This window comes from Condylura cristata, unplaced genomic scaffold (assembly GCF_000260355.1).
Source record: "Condylura cristata isolate star-nosed mole 26May11 unplaced genomic scaffold, ConCri1.0 scaffold00020, whole genome shotgun sequence".
Lineage (NCBI taxonomy): Eukaryota > Metazoa > Chordata > Mammalia > Eulipotyphla > Talpidae > Condylura > Condylura cristata.
Genome location: NW_004567121.1, coordinates 9,148,594 through 9,168,172, shown reverse-complemented (window position 1 = coordinate 9,168,172; position 19,579 = coordinate 9,148,594). Strand labels below are relative to the sequence as shown.

The 19,579-nt window shown below is 37.3% G+C and overlaps 1 pseudogene; it reads right to left on the bottom strand.

Annotated features, from left to right (window-relative positions):
• Positions 1-5,884: 5,884 nt before the first annotated feature.
• LOC101635010 lies at positions 5,885-6,919 on the bottom strand (annotated as a pseudogene).
• Between the last annotated feature and the right edge of the window lie 12,660 nt (positions 6,920-19,579).

Here is a 19,579-nt window from a genome sequence, read left to right as displayed (position 1 = left end):
AGCTCAACATAGGTTAAAACAGAGTTAATGTTGGGTTCATGGGTTCATACTTTGTCTTAGTTGATCAATACATTTATTTCTACTTTTCCTAAAACTGACTAGTGGTGTGGAGTAGGCATGGCAGTTTTGAGGCCAGACCCACCTCTGTTTCCATTCTGATTCTCTATGCATTAGATAGGGCAGCTTCAGCTTCCAGTATCACTCAAGTCCTTACCTATAAAATGGGTGTACTAATATGCATTAGGCAGAGTTGTTATAAGGGTTTCTGTACATGTACACACACACACACACACACACACACAGGTTCCCATATAATATATGCCATTGGAAGAAAATAAGTAATTGTGGTGAGTTAGGCCCTGAGATTAACCTACCATTGTCCTATGGGGCAGGAGAGTTGGTATTATTTCCCAACCAAGGCTAATTCATTGTTAATCCCCTAAGCACTTTTGTGGGACCCATCCATCCTTGGACAATTTTCTTATGTACAGGTTCCCAGAAGCAAAAAGAGATAAATGCAAAGTGAAATGTGGACTTCCAAGTGAATTAAAGCATCTGTCAGCATGATCAGTTCTAAATCGAAAAACAAACTTAATTAAAAAGTAAAGAAAACTCTTGCTGCTGCCATAATGAAATTCTGGGTTTCAAGATTGACAAAGAGGTGGCTGTGCTGAAAGGCTCATAATTAAATGATGGGTAAAATTATCACAGGATGTTTGCTCTGCATCTATGCTCATATTTATTTAGTTATTTTTCACCTTCCAAAAATAGAGGCTTTAAAGTTGAGCACACAATTTAATTATACCTGTCGTGTCCCCAATAACCAAATCTTGGCAAATTTTACTTTGTGTGTTCCAGCTGTGTACATCAAAAATCAAACATTAGGGACTAGGAAATGTCTCCTATAAGCTGTTTCCTGGCATAGGATTTTAAGATTTGGCTGTTTAATAGCTCTCTGAACTCCTTCTAGGCCTGTCTGGCTGACTTTGAAGGTCAAGTAACAAACAACAAAATGACTTTGCAAATGAAATGTGAAAAATGGACCTTGAAGTTTGAGGAGAGAAAATGGTGGCCAAGGGAGAGGAACTCCTCTGATGATATTACAGATGGTCCAAAAATTGTGAAAGTGGTTAAAATTAAAATGGTAGTATAGTTTTTCTAAGTAGTGTTTTAAACATGTTGAAAATAACAGATATTTCATTATTTGCCACTCAGATTGAACATATGCCACCATTTTGGCATATGTTCTTTAGTTGTTTTATTTTTTAAGAAATATAATTCATAAATTTTAATTAAAACTTCCACTTTATATCCTTTCTGTATTCCTTTCTCTTCAAAGTACTATTAAGAAATAAGCATATGTGATTACCATATAGTATTTAAGTATATAAGTATGCATTCATACATATTGTGCAGTGTTTTCTTGTGTGTAAATTTGTTTATATAAACACACATAGACCTATAAAGGATACTCATTATAGCCTTACTTTAAGAGCTGAAAAATCAAAATGTATATCTCAGTTATAAAAGGCTAGTTCATTAGCCTAACTTAATTCCATGATATATTTTAAAACAGTCTAAATAACTGCTGTAAGATACTGTATGTATCTTAATATAAGTATGCTAAAGAATATAGTTTTAAATGAAAGTTGCATTTCAGTTTTTAAAAAAATAAAATTAAGAAGAGACAACTGGATGGGAACAACCCTTACCACATACCAAGGTCTGGGAGTGAGAAACAGGTAGAACATCCCATAGGACACTTAGATACCACTTCCCTTTTCTTGCAGTCAGCTGTAGTGCTGTGACAGACTTCTGGTCTGTTTTGTATTAGAGAGGTCCTTATTAATTTTCAATAATTTTTGTGTTTTATGTTATCAGATTGCTAGCTATGTAAACATTGGTATGTGTTGTTATTGTTCTGACTTACTATGCTGCACCTATTTCGCTCAAATTCCCTCCATTTTCTAGAAAATGGCTATGTAATACTCCATGTGATGTACCACATCTTCTCAGTGTAGATCTCCATCTACAGACAGACTGCTTCCCTCTCCTAGCTACTGTAAATAGTGTCTCTCTGTTGTTGAACATGTAAGAGCTTTTTGGGGATGTTGTTGATGGTTTCATAGTTTATATCCAAGTTGGGATTACTGATAAAATAGTACTTCCATTTTTTGATTTCTAAGATAAATTCAGATTACTACCCATAATAGCTGTATAGTTTACATTTCCATCAACAGTGTAATAGGGTTCCATTTCCTCCATATCCTCCTTAACACTTGATGTTGGGATCTTTTTAATATTTGCCACTCTCACAGTCTAAGTTTTAATTTTTTAAATTGTATCTCTCTTATAAGAAAGGACAATGGTCTTTAAGGTTCCATCTTCTGTTAATTTGGTCCAGGTTTTTTCTTTTGTTATTTATATTTCTCTTATTGTTTTGTGGATTTAAAAATATATACCAGAGGCTGATTCTTTGACTATCACTTACAATACACAAATAATGCAATATATATATATACTTACTTTATCCATTTTCTCTCTCACACACACCCATTAACTGCATTTTGATAAAAACTTGTTTCTCTGTGATTAAATGTATCAATCTGTTTTTCATGGCTTTGTAACTGTCTTTAAAAACCCACTTTTGAGGGCCCTCCCTGGTGGCGCAGCGGGCTAAAGCACTGCACTAAGAAGCTTAAGCCACTTCCTCATGAGTTCGATCCCCGCCTGCCCTGAAGAGATCCAGATGGTGTGGCAGACCTCTCCTGACCCGCCCGCTGCTCCCCTCAGCTGTGTACTTCGTTGATCTGCCTGTTCTGCTCCCCACTCTGTCGCTGGTGAATCCTCTCGCCCTCCACATCTCTGGGTACCCCAGTTCTGTATGAATAAATAAATAAATCTTTTTTAAAAAAAGCCCACTTTTGAGATAACCATAACTCCTATTCATCTTAATTTATTTTATAAGTGAGAAATCCAATTTCCAGTTTGGATGCATCTATAAACAATTCTACAGCTCCATTTATTGAATGCTCTTCTTCATGGTCAGAGGGCCATCTCTATTACATGAGAAGTTGTAAAAGCCTGGATAGGTTTCTGTCCTCTCCATTTAGTTCTTGTGTTCTAGCCAGCCGTTTCTGCAACAATACTTTAATATCTTACTGTTGCTTTACTCTTAGTGCCTGTCTGGGACTGGCACTAAGACTTAGTGCCTGTCTGGGACTGGCACCTTGACTTTACTTCAACATTGCCTTATCTATTTTTTGTTAGTCAGCTCTTCCACACAACGTTTAAAATGAGTCTGTCAAATTTCATAAAGCTCAAGAAAATTTTTCAAAGGATTGATTACATTGAAATTTTTACATTTATTTGAGAACTTATCATTTTAGGGACATTTTGTTTTCTAGACATGGCATTTTGTTCCATTTATTTAGGTCTAATTGATTTCACTAAAACTGTGAAACTCTTCTATCTAGATTACACACTTCTTTTGATATTGTACTCCTTGTATCATATATATTTACATACATGATTTAATAAATATGATTTTAAAATGTGACCATCTGAAAGTTACATTTCCTTTTGTTGTTGGAGTATAGAAATACCAGTTTTTTTTTTAAAATATAGGTCATATATCTAACAAAGTTCTTAAATTTCCTTAAAATCAGCCTTTCCTTGTTAATTCTTTTACATAATGTTATGAAAACAAAGATATATGAATAATGCCAGTTTTTTTTCATTTCATCCAATCCATATTCAGTTTATTGCCTATTTTAGAAATCTTTCTGTAGTTGTTATAACTGATAGAGAAGTAAATTTGGATGAACAGAGGAGCTGAGATTTTTGATAGGTTTTGGATTTGTACTGTGGTATGTGCACAGACATCTTATATAATCCTGTGGGCTTCATGAAAGTATGTCCTCACTCACTACTTCTGAGTTTATTATGTGCCGCGCCCCCACGGCAGGTATACAAGTCTGCGCGGGGGGATGTCGAGGTTGAAGAGTCAGCACATGTAGATGGGTGCAGCAAAACGTTCTCCCTCTTATCCTTTCCAGCCTCCCTTTTATACACTTAATCCCAGGATGTTGGCCTGGGGGCAGGAGGAAATCTCCCTCACATGTGCTACTGCGATCAGGGTGGATATTAATCAGTTAAGCCACTCACACAAGTGGCAAGATGTCTCTTCCTATTATGATCTTGTGCTTAAGCTCCGGGGATGGTTGGGGAGGCTCATCCCGGCTGGGACCCAACAATTATGCCCACTTTGTTAACTGATCTTTTTAGATTTTTCAAATTCTTTCCTTTTTTGCCTACTTCAGATACCATCATTTACCAATTTTCCCTAATTTCTGTACTTTTTTATTTTACATATTTTGAAAGTTATGTTGCATCTGTACTAAAGGAATATGTCTTCTTGAGATAAGCAAACCTCTGTATAGTGAAACCTAGCTCCTTCAGTAAAATAGTACAGCTTGATTACTTTAACAGAAGAAATTTATTTCTCACTCTTCCAAAGACTGGAAGTTTGAGATCAGAAGTGTCAGCATGCTGGATTCTGAGGAGAATTCCCTCTGTGCTTGCAGAGAACCACCTTCACCCTGTGCACTCACATGGCACAGAGAATGGATGAGCTCCCTGGTGTCTTTTATAAAGACATTAATTTCATCATGAGAGGTAGAACGTTTATGAACCTAACTAAACCTAATCACCTTCCAAATGCTGTCTAATCATCTCCAAATACCATCACCTTAGGGAAGGGATGTTGAATTCTTGGGAAAGACAATTCAGTCCATAGAAAATTGTTATCTACAATCCTTCTCTCTTTGCTTAATAATGCTTTCTTTTTTGGCCAGAATATTGGTTTCATCTGATTCATATGGTATATATCTATATCTCTTGGTAATAGTATAGTATAATAATAAAGTGCATAGCTAGAGATTTAAAAAATGCATGGCAATGACTTTTTAACAGGCATTGCCAATTTACATTTGTTGCAATTATTCCAATTATTCATATATTTAAAACTAGTTCTTTTTTTTTTTTTTGCTTTCCACTTGATCTTTATGTTGTTGTTCTTATTATTTTCCCCCTGTTCAAGAGGTAACCTTTAATGCAATATTTTATCTCCCTTAAAATGGATGCACACACCAGTGTTTTCTCCTGGACTCAAAGCTGAATATTTTCTCATCACTTTATTAATCTTCCAGGCAAGTCCTATGACGATTATACCAATGAGTCTCTTCAAGTAACTCTTCAAATAACCACCACCTTGCTATCCATCCCTGTGTTCTGCTTGTCATTTTCTCTTCACCCTTTCCTTTATTTTAATCACTGGCATCTCTGATTTGACTTGAAAGGAAAAAACAATTCCAGATTACAGCAAACTCAATACAGATAAAACATAGGGGAGAAGCATAAAGAACCATTGTGGGTGAATATCAGGCACTACCAAAGTCCATCTTGTGTTTTTAAAAGGCACTTGGACATATCACCATTCGATAAATTTTCACTGGTTTGGGGAACAGGGAGGACTACTTAACAAACACCACTGTGTCTGAGTTTCTAGATGGCACCCAGGCCAAGAAGACATCTCTGCAGTGCTCACCACACTCGCATTGCAGCAGTACTCATTGCCCAGTCCTTACTCTCAGGAGACCTCACATCAAGACTGGGGTGAGTGTCACAGGAGGCCCACTTAGTAATTCAAATTCCATTTGAGGAGTGTCAGCCTCAGGTTAGATATCTGTGATCATCTCAGGATTGTCTCAGTAGAGCACCATATGGGCCCAGGGCTGTCATTCATAGGCCACTCAGGACTACTTTCCAGAGCGATTATAGGTACAACTTTGCTCTGTGGTGGAAAGTTGTAAATTGATTTAAACTAGCTGTTGTAATGGATTTGAACTTTCTGAGGTAGAGGCTGCTGCATGGCCTGGAGAAGGGGTGGAGGGTATTGCTGTAGAATGGTTACTTGCAAATGAATAGAGGTTGAGGCATCTGTTGCAATGGAGGGGGTTGTGCTGTAATGGAGGCAGTTGCATAGAAGCTGCAGCAGCTTCTGCTGCTTACAACACTAACTAAGTGACATTGGGGCTTGATGACTGGTCTGGATAGTAGCTGTAGTGGGGTGTCCTAGTTGAAGTCCCTGGGAAGTAACTGACTGGGATAACAGTAACCATCTTGCCTGAGACATGGTAATAGAAGAGGGCGATATCTGCTTGGTAATAATCAACTTGGTAATATTGAGCTGACCCCTAGGTCCCGCAGAAATGGTTTGCTGCATAAGATGAAAACATTGAATTGTCAACAATGGAAAGGGACAGGGCAGGCAGCTCTATTGTGGCTGGTGTTGGAGCTGCTGGGTCAACAGTAGCCAGAGAAAGTGGAGAAGGAGTCTGTGATGGTGGTGCTGAATCCAACCCCACTGTTATTCTACAGTGACTTGCCATGCCTGCTTGTCTTTGTAAGCAGTCAGAGCTTTCAAATATTCTTTTTTGACAACTATAACTTTCTTCTTACACTCCTGATTTTGTTCTTCTCTAAGACTGTCTTACATGGAGGCCACAATTTTTGAAAACTCCCCAAAGTGACAGTGGAATTCTGTCCTTTCCTGGCAGCCTATGCATCATGAAAGAATAAAGCATATGCTGAAACTGGTTTATGAGGTTCATTAGGATCTTTCTTTTTTTTCCTCTGTTTTGGAGCCCTTTTGTTTTTTCCCAGATTCCACCACAATTGTCTTCTGGCTGGGAACTTGCTCCAGAAATCCTCAACACCATATTCATGAAGTGACAGGGTGATTGAAAAGCAATCCCAAGTTACAGTGTGGGGGTAGGGTAGTGAAACCACCTAAGCTCAAACCAAGCCGAGAAATCAGTTCTGACTGATCTGAGAAGAGTAAGAGAATGCAAGTCATCAAAGTGACCAACCGCCTCTGAGACAGTCAGCATGGGACTATATTTTAAGGAGATAAGAGGAATTTCAAATTCCTCATCTTGGATATGTCCTGGCCCCTGCCATTGTTTGTGGGTGTTCCTGATAGAGCTTTTATTGTTGTGATATATTTTCTACTCCTGAGGGAATTTATACAATCTATTTTTATTATTTTAATTGCCACTTTTAAATTATAAGTTGTATAGTTAGTGGAGCATAAAGTCAATCAAGTTGTCATCACCCTGAAACATACAGTTGACTTCCAATTCATTTTATTGATCAGCACCTCAATGTGCACATTATATATATATATATATATATATATGTATGTATGTATATATATACACACACATACATATATATATATATATATATATATAAAATGGTATTTGGTAATGTAACAGGGTGGTCCCTCAGAAAAGGGGAAGTTCCAGGTTCCCTGCCCCACCCAGAAGTAGGGTGGAGTTGAGGAAAGGAAAAGGGAAAAAGAGAAGGAATCTGAAGAGAAGAAGAAAGCAGGATGGAGAGCCAGAAGGAGACCTGAGGAGGCCACATGGAGCAGGGAGCATGTAAAGAAACTATGTTTGTTTCTTTGCCCTGCACTAGTTGAAAACAGATGTGAGTGAGAGACCCATGGGGAGGTTGACTATGGCAGTGCTTATATTGATTTTGATTTTATTCTTCTCCTCCCAGACTTGTCTGGCCATTTCTGACCCTTTTGTATTGGTCCCGGCCAGAAGGTGCTTTAGTCTTGTGGGGGGCTTTCAGGCCTTGCTTTGGGCCAGTCCCTTTTGGGTTGACTTTTGCCCATGAGGGGATAGGTAACTTTGGGTGTTGGATTTAGAAATTATATTCTTTGTCCTCTGTACTGTATACTCACTGTATTAAAGCTCCTTTTCATTAAAGTTTTACATGTTTTGTCTTTATGAAGTGGATGGCAGAACCTATTTAGAGCAGGCAGGTTTGGGGGTTCAGTGGTACCCCTCTCCCCCTTCCCTGTAATAGTAACACCATTTTTATGTAATCAGTGTTCATTAACACCTATGGCATGCTGAATTTCTTGCTCATTATTCTTTTGTGTATTTAAGGTTTTTCTTCTAGATTTATTTCTTTCCTTCTCCTAAACTTCCTTTTGACATTCTTTCTTTTTTTTAGATTTATTTATTTATGCATACAGAACTGGGGTACAGGCCAGAGGTGCAGGCGCAGTAGGAGGATTTACCAGAGACAGAGTGAGGAGCAGAACAGGCAGATTGAAGAAGTACACAGCTGAAGGGTGCAGTGGGCGGGTCTGGAGAGGTCTGTGGCGCCATGTGGACACCTCCAGGCCAGGGATTGAACTTGCACTGAAGCGGTTGCGGCCAGCTTGCAGTGCTGTGTCCTAACCCACTGTGCCACCAGGGAGGGCTGACATTCTTTTTTTAAGACACCAGTTATCTTCAATTTTTGCTTGAAAACATAATGTACGTACTTCAATGACGATTTTATTGCTTATATTTTTAGCAACAGTGAGAAACTAAATATTAAATTATCTTCCCACTATTTCTGGCTTCTCTTAATCAGTTTAAAAAGTCAGCTCTCAATCTTATTTATCTTTACTAGTTTGTCTTAACTCATGGGAGCTTGGGTTGTTACCATATTTTTTATTGTTTTGTGCTTTTATTGTCAAACTTTTAGTATTTTTTTGAAATTCTTCTTCAGATGATAATTAGATAATTTTCATCAATATGGAAGTGAATACATATGCATTATCAACAGGATCATGTTATAGTGTCGATAGTGAGGCAGGCTGCAGGGAACGTCTACAGCATTAGAAGTAAAATGAGGTATTATTAGACATGATAATCTCTCAGAATTCAGATAAATAGCTCACTTCATTGATGGGCCCATTAATTAGTTGGGAAGAAAGCTGACATTGGTTATCTTAATTGGTGGCAATTTCTGAAGATATTGAATGCTGCATTATCGTATGAGAGTGAGTGCACCAAAGCATTTCATAAAAAGGAAACCATTAGAAGATACTAGGTGTTCTGCCAGAATGGAGGAAGGCTGCCTAGAATTGAAATAGAACTGAATCGTGATTCCTTCTATTATTAGCTATGTGATCCCAGAAAAGCTACTTAAATTTTTTGTGCTTCAATTTATTCACATGCAAAACTGGTAAAATAATTATGCCTGTTTCATAGGGCTCTAATACAGATTAGATGAGTTAGTATATATAGTAAAATGGTGTCTGACAGATAATGTTTAGTATATCTTAGTTATTGTTGATCCTTACCATTATCTAAGATTGAATAATGTGAAAATTGCTGTGAATGCAAACATGAATGCAAACAGTTCCTTCTCTCAGAATTCACTCTACTCACTTTGTATATACTTTTATATAAAGGTGGTATCAAATTGTAAGTAAAATAAACAAGATGTAGAAATAGTTCATAGGATGGGCGGGTTAGTTCTTTCTTTTGAGGTGAAATGAGGTAGAAAAGTGGTGGATCACATTTATGAAGAATAAAAAAAAGATTCTTTTATGTCATGATAAATTTAATAGCCTTTTGGAGGTAACCATTGGAGAGTTAGGAAAGTGAGTCTTAAGTTAATAAAGACAGCTTGATTTCTCACTGAGCTCCAGGTTTCTGACTCAAATGTGTTTCCAGTCTTTGTTGTTTTTTTACACTTCTCTTATTATGCAGAATGAACCACAAGTTACTTGAGAATACTGATTAATGCTAGACTGAATGTAATACTTTCTCCAAGATCCCCACAGATTGCCTTAAAAGAACAGCCCTCCCTTCTCTTATTTTCCTTCTACTTCCTATACACCAACCCCAATAAAGTGAAAAACACTAATGTGTTATTGTCCTTCTGTTGGATACAAAGGACTTGAAAATTCCTGTGAACATTAACTTTCTACTTCATAAAGTGGAAGGCTTTGTGCTCAGGATCTGTTCAGGCTTGTCCTTTTAATGAAACACTTGGTCCAAACACTTTTATCATTAAAAAGTAATAATGAATCCATTATGAGACCACAGAAGGAGAGTGGAAGGTTAATACATGTTAGAGAACAGAAAACAATTCAACCACCACAGCCAATGAATACAGATTTTCTTTATTCTCCTTGATGTCATTCACTAAATTTTTAAATACCTTTCTCTCCTTTTCCTGACAACACATACAAGACCTAAGTGAGAGGAGTAAAAGCTGACCTGTCAACTGAATATCTTTATTACATGCGCAGCTATGACAAAGATAATGAGTGCTTCTAGCACTGGCCCTAAAACTGTCATATCTTGCTGAATCATCAAAGGTAAATTCCACTTAGAAGCATGGCTTTTATCCTAGTCTGCTTGTTTGAAATAAAAATTCCACTTGTATATTCAATTATAAAGTAAAAAGGCAAATTCCACCAACCACTTATATGAGCCACAGGATCACATCTCATCTGTTATTGCTCTTCCTTAATTAGACTGTTTAAATGACTAAAGTAAGTCTTCTTCCTGGCCAGTTTCAGTGACTGCATTTAATTTATACAGGGATTATTACAATTTGGGTTTCCTGATTGCAGTTCTCAATTCTTTAATGTGAAGAGAACCATGAAATCAAAAAGTATACCTATCTTGCCACATAAGATATAAAAACAAATATTAGGGGAAGTGTAAATCCATTAAGATATCAGGAAATTAATGGATTTGTTTCAGGAAATACTGTATAGCTGCCATTGGAGGATGTCAATTTATTTCGTCTACAGACATGCCTTAACCTAGGGGTAAGTCACAGAATGCAAGTATTTCCCATGTCTCCTCAAAAGTGCACACTCATATTTGTACAAAATTTGGCAGAGGCTTTAAAGAAATCAGTTGACCTCCAGAAGTTCATACCATGACCTTATATTGAGAACCCTAATTGTTTGTATTTTACATGTCAGAAATGATGGGAACACAAAATTGAATAAGACATGTTTTGGGCCATCACAGAGTTTTCAGTCAGTTGGAGGACACAGTAAAGAGAACAGACAATTATACCACAGCAGGGGCTGGTAGAGAATAAAAATACAATAGGAATTCATTGGAAGGATACATATTATTATCTTGGGAGAAGGTTGAGATGGATTTTCCTAGAGAAGAATGCCTTGTTAACAGCAATTTAAAGAATGAATAGAAATTAGCCAAGAAAAATTGGTGTAAAACATGTACAATGATCTGTTTGAGGCAAGATAATTCACAGGGGTGTTCAGAGAAATGAATCTAATAAAAGTAGAATATGATGCAAGGTGATCAAAGTATTTGGCTGGAAGGCTGAGCTGGCTCATATTATTGTGCTTTACTAGAGAATTTGGAGTTTTACCCTAAGGACATGTTATAATAGTCTAGGTCCAGTGGAAAATACTTTGAAGTGATAACAAGAATAAAGGAGGTCATCTTAGTTATAGTGTGTTATTTAAGATCATTAAATCTATTGCCAGGTTGCCTAGATTTAAAACCTGGGTTCACCACTTGCTAAGTATTTAACTTAATTTCTATATGCTTCAGTTTCCTCATCTGAAAAATTGGGAATTTTTTACATCTACCTATTAAAGTTATTTTGAGAATTGAATAAGTTAATATGCAGAGTGTACATGCTACCATGCTGGACACATAAATGCTACATTCATTTTGCTTATCATTGCCATCATTTTCATTGTAGTCAGCATTGTTATTCAAAGGGAAGATGTCAGAGCATTTGATACAGTTTATAACAATGGAAATGGAAGGAAGTACATTGGGGGTGCAATCAGATGCATGTGGTGACTGATTAGATTAGCAGGTAAAGAGATGAATCTACTTGGGTTTATGGCTTTTTCGATCAAACAGATAAAGAGTGTTGTCTTAACTTATGCGTGCTGGGGAGTAGGAAGATGAATTACTTTCACTCATGTGGATTTTGACATGTCTCCATTAGAATACAAAAAATGCATTTTATTATAAAAACATGCAGTTTACAATCTAGGAAAATAACCACTTAAACTAGGATAACAGTCATATTGTTACAGGGCAACCCTGATATGAAATGGGCTGCCTCACCTGTGAGCTTAAAAGGGACTTATAATAAGACTCAACTGTAGGCATACACAAAAAGTTAATAAAGGGTTTATAAAAAAAAGGGGGGGGGAATGAAGAAATGAATAACTCAGGGAGAAAGAAAGGGAGATAAATTGATGAATTTGTCCAATTAGTTCTGGTGAGTTTGAATCCTAATAACATGCTGAGAGCCAAGGATCAGCCAAGAGCCCAGAGCTGAGAGACCCCAAAGGTAAACAATGTCTGGTGATAGACCAGACCTGGCTGCTTAACTCCACCCTCAGTTCCCAGCAATCTTTCCTTTCTGTGACGATGACATTATGGGATTTGTAATTCCTGGTGTCTTGATCACTTGGTCTGGAGTTGGTATGGAGTTTGTTCAGGGTATCCTTTCTCCCCCACAACATGGCCACTCATTCTTGAGATTGCAAATCCTCAGTGCCTTCATTATAAAGAGTTTCTTTCTAAAGCACACATTTCCAAGTGTATTCACTTGATTTTTGCATGATTCTACAGGTTTGAGGAGTTAGGTGGTAGTATGTTTATTTTGGATGTGAAAAAAAGTGAGGGACAGAGGTATGATAGAGAGTTCTTTAAATCAAATTTGAGAATTTCAAAAAATGAATTAAATTCCCATTGGACTGTTCATTAGCTTGCTTGTACCACAGATTAGATGTCTTTAAAAAACAGAAATTTATTTCTTATAGATCTAGAGCCTAAAAGTCCAAGATCAAGGTGCCAGGACTGGTTTCCTCTGAGTCCTCTCTCGGGTTTACAAATAGTAACTTCCTTACTTTGCCATCATTTGTCCTTTACTCTGTGTCTTTTTAGAATACCAATGTTATCAGATGAGGGCCCCACCCTTATGATTACCTTTAGCCTTAATTAACTCCCTGATAGCCCTATCTCCAAAGGTTAGGATTTCAACAAATGAATTTTGGCAGAACATAATTCAGTCCATACAGAGTGCAAGTAATCTAAGTTCAACAAAATCATTTGGGTCAAAACTATAAGGGGATGTGAAGATATTACAAAATTGTCATTTGATGTCTAAAGTTTTGCTACCTGAAGCTTTTCCTCTTTCTAACAATCTCTTCTTTATCTCCATATGCAGACATTATGTTTTCATTACATATTCACAAATATTCAACCATGAGTGAGTCCTGCTGTGCCTTGTTTTCCATCAGAGAATCAGGTCATTCATTGCTCAGTGGGTACACAGAAGAAAACAAATTTCCAAGAAGATGAAAAGGATCTGCAGGCAACACTTACCTTATATTTTAGAAACTGAAAAGTAATTGTTACAGGGCAGGGAGAGAACCTCCAAACCTGCCTGCTCTAAATGGCCATGTGTCACATCAAGACAAAACATGTAAGACTTTAATGAAAAGGAACTTTAATACAGTAAGTATACAACACAGAAGACAAAGAATATAATTTCTAAATCCAACACATGAAGTTACCCATCCCCTCGTGGGTAAAAGTCCAAAAGGGATTGGCCCAAAGCAAGGCCTGAAAGCCCACCATAAGACTAAAGCACCTTCTGGGCGGGACCCATAGAAAAGGGTCAGAAATGGCCAGACAAGTCTGAGAGGAAAAGAGCACAATCAAAATCAATATAAACACTGCAATAGTCAGCCTCCCCACTGGTCTCTCACCCACATCTGTTTTCAACTAGTCCAGGGCTAAGAAATAAACATGGTTTCTTCACATGCTCCCTGCTCCATGTGGCTTTCTCAGGTCTCCTTCTGGCTCTCCATCCTGCTTCCTTCTTCCTCAGATTCCTTCTTTTCTCTTCAACTTCACCCTACCTCTGGGTGTGGCAGGGAACCTGGAACTTCCCCTTTTTCTGGGACCACCCAGTTACAGGATGAGATATAGTTTTTAGAACCTGTTGAGCTGGAGAAGGAGTTGCCATGAACAGATTATAGCCCATAATGGTAATTGCACAAAAATAAAATAAAAGTAGTTCTAGACAGGGACAAGACAAGGGTGGCTTATTTGTTGCTTTTTCAAAAGGTACAAATAATTGCAAAAACAATTTCAGAATGGATGTGGATATGAGATAAAGTTTAATTATTAATCAAGATTTTCTTAAACATGGTGCCTTTTGTTTATTAAGAGGTTAAAAAAAGTTTTAAACTTTTTTCAAAACCACCTGTGTCTTCAGCAATAATAAATAAAATTAAAATTTTTGAAAAACTGAACATGGAGGGGGGGAGGGGCGATGAGACCAGCACAAGTAAAAGAATTGAGAGAACAGAAATGCTGTGAAGCGTTCAAGCCAGCCAACCCAATGCAATCATATCTGTAAGACACATCTGAAGACTGCAGATTCAAGGCAGGCAGCCTGTTGCTGAAAATCAGGTCCTTGAAATTTAACCTCAAATATCAAGTAAATACATACTTTATGGTCTTATTCTAGTTTTCACTTTTTTTTTTTTTTTACATAATCACCATGCATTTTAGCAAAATTCATTGCAGCTTGTGGTTGTCAGTTTTCCAAGTACAGGAACAGGAATAAGAATTATGGGCTGTTGGGCCCTCCCTGGTGGCGCAACAGTTTAGGACACAGCGCTCATGCTAGCTGCAGCCACTTCAGTGCAAATTTGATCCCCAGCCCCGGAGGTGATCCACCTGGCCTGCAGATCTCTCCTCTCTTGCCCACTGTTCCCCTCAGCAGTGTACTTTACTTATCGATCTGCCTACAGTACTGCTCCCCATTCTGTCTCTGGTGAATTCTCTCGTTGCCTCTGTACCTCTGGCCTGTACCTCAGCTCTATATGCATAAATAAATAAATCTTAAAAAAATGAATTATGGGCTTTAGTAATATTTTAGTAACATTTTGATTATACATCCTGTTAATTTTGAATCTATTCAAAATATTTAGAAGGATATTAATCTTTAAATTTACATCTTACCTTCTCTCCTGGATTCTAGCAATATGCAACAATAAAAACAACAGGGCCCTTCTTGGTGGCACAGTGAGCTAGAGCACATCACTGGGAAGCTAAAGCCACTTCAGCATGAGATCGATCCCTGCCCTGGAAGTGATCCACATGCTAGGAAACCTCTCCTGCCCCACCTGCTGCTCCCCTCAGCAGCGTACTTCAGTAGTCAGCCTGTTCTGCTCCCCACTCTGTCTCTGGTGAATCCTCTCACTGCCCCTGCATCTCTGGCCTGTACCCCAGTTCTCTATGCATAAATAAAAATTAAATCTTAAAAAAAAAACAAAAAAAAAAACGAAGTACACAAGGTTTACTCCTTCAACAATGTATACATTTTGTTATGTGTCATCCATGGAAAGGTAGATAGATAGGGACATCTTTTTGGATGCCTACTGTAAGTAGTTCTTATTTTCTTAATTTCAGATAAAGAAATAGAAGCTTAGCAAATTTGAGTAACTTTGACCAAAGACAGGCTTTTCTTTCTACTAAACTTATGGTCTGATTATTTTACCATACTGCTTCCTTAATACAAGCATCTTAAATAAAGTGTTCCCTTTGCTCTGTATGTCCATTGTAGGCTGGATGTGTCGAAACAGAACTTATGGGCACTGCTGTATATTCTTTTCCTCTAGTGTTTCCTTTTGCTTCAATTTATATATCTTGAATGGGTGACTTAGGTGAAATATTGTTTAATGCTGAAATTTTCCAGATTGCAACACAGAAATGTTGCCTTATACTATTAAGTCTAAAATAATGCCGGTCAAGTCCCTTTATACTTTTCCCTTGATTTATATTTGGCACTATGAGTTTTTAATGCAACAACAATAACAATTTCCAAACTGCTTACATTTAACAAGCTGACTATCTTGTGCTATAGATTTATATATTTGTTCACTATGATTCCATAATATTCTAGTGAATAATGTATTAAGTTTTTCTTTTCAGGAGTGCCAGATAAGACTAGTGATGCTGTCTTCATGTTCATTTATCTTATTTGGAAGGGTATCCTATTTTTAACACTCTCCTGAAGGAAAAATATTTCATGGTTAAAAAACAAGAAAACTTAAAATTTTACAATACTGTTACACTGCTTTGTCACAGTCACCAAACAGCTCCTGTCTGCCTACTAACTTTTGGTCATGAGATAAAACTTCAAGTTTTTTCTTGAAAATTTTTTCCTCATGGAATAATGCGCCTTGACAATAGTTGCAAAAATGAAGACATATGAATATGAGGTCATGTCTGTGCATTGATTTCCTTGCTAATCAATCAGAGGCAATCCAGTCACTCAATGGAATATGCTTCTGTATCAGAATTATTGGATAATAATTGAATTATTGGAACATATTTCTTTTTTAAAAAGATTTATTTATTTATGCATACAGAAGTGGGGTAGAGGCCAGACATGCAGGGGCAGTAAGAGGATTCACCAGAGATAGAATGGGGTGAGAACAGGCGGACTGATGAAGTACACTGCTGAGGGGAACAGCGGGCAGGTCAGGAGAGGTCTGCCGCATCATGTGGATCACCCCCCGGGCCAGTAGGGATCCAACTCATGTGGAAGTCGCTTTAGTTTCTTAGTGCTGTGCTTTAATCCACTGCGCTATCAAGGAGGGCCTTGGAACATACTTTTTAAGGACATGACACATGAAACCTAAGTTACTAAATTTTGTCCATATAGCAACAGTATACTTTGGCTTACAAATTTTTTTAAAATAACAGTTTTATTTAGTAATTTAGCTGTGTCTTTGTGTGTCACTAAATTTAGCACAACTTGGTAGAACTAACTGATAGCAAGCAAAAGAGACTGGAATTTAAATATTTTAGTTTGCATATATATAGCTGGACAGAGCAGGTGGAGTGAATCTGGGAATGAACTGAAATTCCAAGATGGGGCTAGCTTTCTTATAAGGCAGATGCCAAGAGCCAGACTTGATTGATAGTACTGTTTCAGCCAGATAACAAAGAGTTGATTTCTAGATTTTTCTGGATATTTCTTTAGATTGTTTCAAAATAGAGGAGTAGTGGAAGAAAATAAGGATATACAATAGTGCTACCTAAACACTTGGCTACAAATAGCTGTGACAGGACAGATATGGAAGTAGTGTGGAAATGCTATTTTGGTGACATAAGCAGGGAGAGAAGAAGCAGGTCCCAAATAAGGTGCAGAAGCCATGATGAGATGTAATTCATGGCACAAAATTTGTTCACGTTGTGCCAACTTGTATAGTAGAAAGGTCCACAGACATCTGCACTTATAGAACTGAAGAAACCTGCTTGTTTTCTAGAAGATTCCATTACAGAATGTGAAAATCACACTGTAATTGCCCCATGTGGTGACCCGTGGCTTCACCTTTTTCTCCTTTGAAAGTTTGATTAATTGAATTGAGAGGACACCAATAGTCTGAGCCCCACCATTAGAGAGGGGTGACAGTGTAGCCTTTTTCTTTGGTTTTCTCTCATGGGGTGCCACATGTTTCCTAGTCTGTGAGCCCACTGAGTGGACCTGTTCGTTTTGTTGGCAAGGAAGGTAGGCCAGTTGTTTTCTCCTATTTGTTTTGGAAAGTCAGCTCACTTTAGTATGGAGAGTAAATGTATTGAGAAGTAAAAAGCACTATATACAGTAGACAGTAAATTAATGTACAAATAGAAATGTCAAGGTAGTTTCATGTACCAGAAGATTAAAAAAAAGGGTCCCTCCCTGGTGGTGCAGTGGATTAAAGTGCAGCAGTAAGAAGCTAAAGCCACTTCCGCATGAGTTCGATCCCCGCCTGTCCCGGAGGTGATCCACATGGTGTGCAGACCTCTCCTGACCCGCCTGCTGCTCCCCTCAGAAGTGTACTTCGTCGACCTGCCTGTTCTGCTCCCCACTCTGTCTCTGGTGAATCCTCTCACTGCCCCTGCATCTCTGGCCTGTACCCCAGGCCATAAATAAATAAAAACCTAAAAAACAAAAAAAAATGGCAGTCTACACACACACACACACACAGACATTGTCTCTTTATTGCTAGCTTGAAAACTGCAGTATGCTAAAAATATCTCTCTCACAAGCCTTGTTCCATTCAGTGACCAGAGTTATCGCTGAAGGTTCTATTTCCATAATATCCAAATCAAATATCCAGCACATTCTGAAATGTCTTTCCATTTTACTGAGTGATGCCTTACCTCTTTCTGTACATGTAATGTTATTTCTTGGTCATTATGACAAAAATTCTGCTCCTAAGTTCAACACCATGTCTCCCATACTTAAAAGCATGCAAAAACCCAAACTGGACTTGAATAAACACTAAACTTCAAGTTGAAATAGATCATTTTTAAGTGACTTGAGGTGTAGTAGCATTTGTAAAATAAGCAAGATAAGTATAGTAAAATCTTTTTGCATATAGGAACAATTATTTTCACAGCGACATAGTTTAGAGACTGTTCAATCATTAATTTATACATTCAACAAATATGTATTATTTGTGTGTTTTTTTAAAGATTTATTTATGCATACAAGAACTGGGGTATAGGCCAGAGGTATGGGGGATGAGAGGATTCACCAGAGGCAGAATGGGGAGCAAAACAGGCAGATCGACAAATATACTGTTGAGGGGAGCAGCAAACATGTCAGGAGAGGTCTGCTGCACCATGTGAATTACCTACCTGTCCAGGGACCGAAATGCTCCAGTGCCTGCAGACAGCTTCAGAGTGGTGCACTTTAACCAGTTGTGTTACCAGAGAGGGTCCTTTATTATTTGTTATATATTTCAGGCAGTGTTAAGGCTCAGGGGAATGAGTAAAACAGATAAGACAGCTGCCTAAAGTTATTGTGATTATAGATAAATAAATGAATGAATACATACCATCTTAGGAATTGATATGAAAATCCTTGGGATATTGAGTATATATGGTGTGTGTGTGTGTATAATATGTTTTTTTTGTTGTTGTTGTTGACGGCTTCATATTCTGTGAATATATGCCCAAAAGTCAGTATTCTGGACCAGGTGGTATTTCCATTTAAAATTTTGAATCCAGGTTGCTTTCCATAATCAAAGTGCCAGCTTATATATACCTACCAACACTGAAGTAGGCTTCCTTTTTCTCCACGTTCTCTCTAACAATTATTGTTGATTTTTTTTTAGTATGTCCCATTCTCAGAGGTCTGAGTTTTGTGGGTTTAATCTATATCTTTCTTATTAGAAATGGCAATAAACATTTTTTTCATATATCTTTTGGTCTTCTGGATAGCCTTTGGTGAATTTATCTGTTCATCTCTGCTGTCCACTGTTTAATTGAATTGTTTGTTTATTTAATTCTATGAGTTTTCTATCAATCTATCTATATATATCTTGCATATTAATCCCTAATAAATTATATATTTTGTCTATTTTTCCTCCCATTCATAAGATGTCTCTTTAATTATCTTAGATTTTCTTTTGTTGTATAGAAGCTTTTAAACTTGAGGTAATTCAACTTGAGTTATATTTTTGTTCATAGGTAATTTATTTATTACTTTATTCTCTATATATAATTAAATTAAGGTAACATTGGTTTACAACATTTTAAATGATTCAAAAACATAGAATCCTACCTCTTTAGGTGTATGTTATCCCCCTACCCCCATATCCACCACCAAGGTACCCATAGTCCATTGCGCT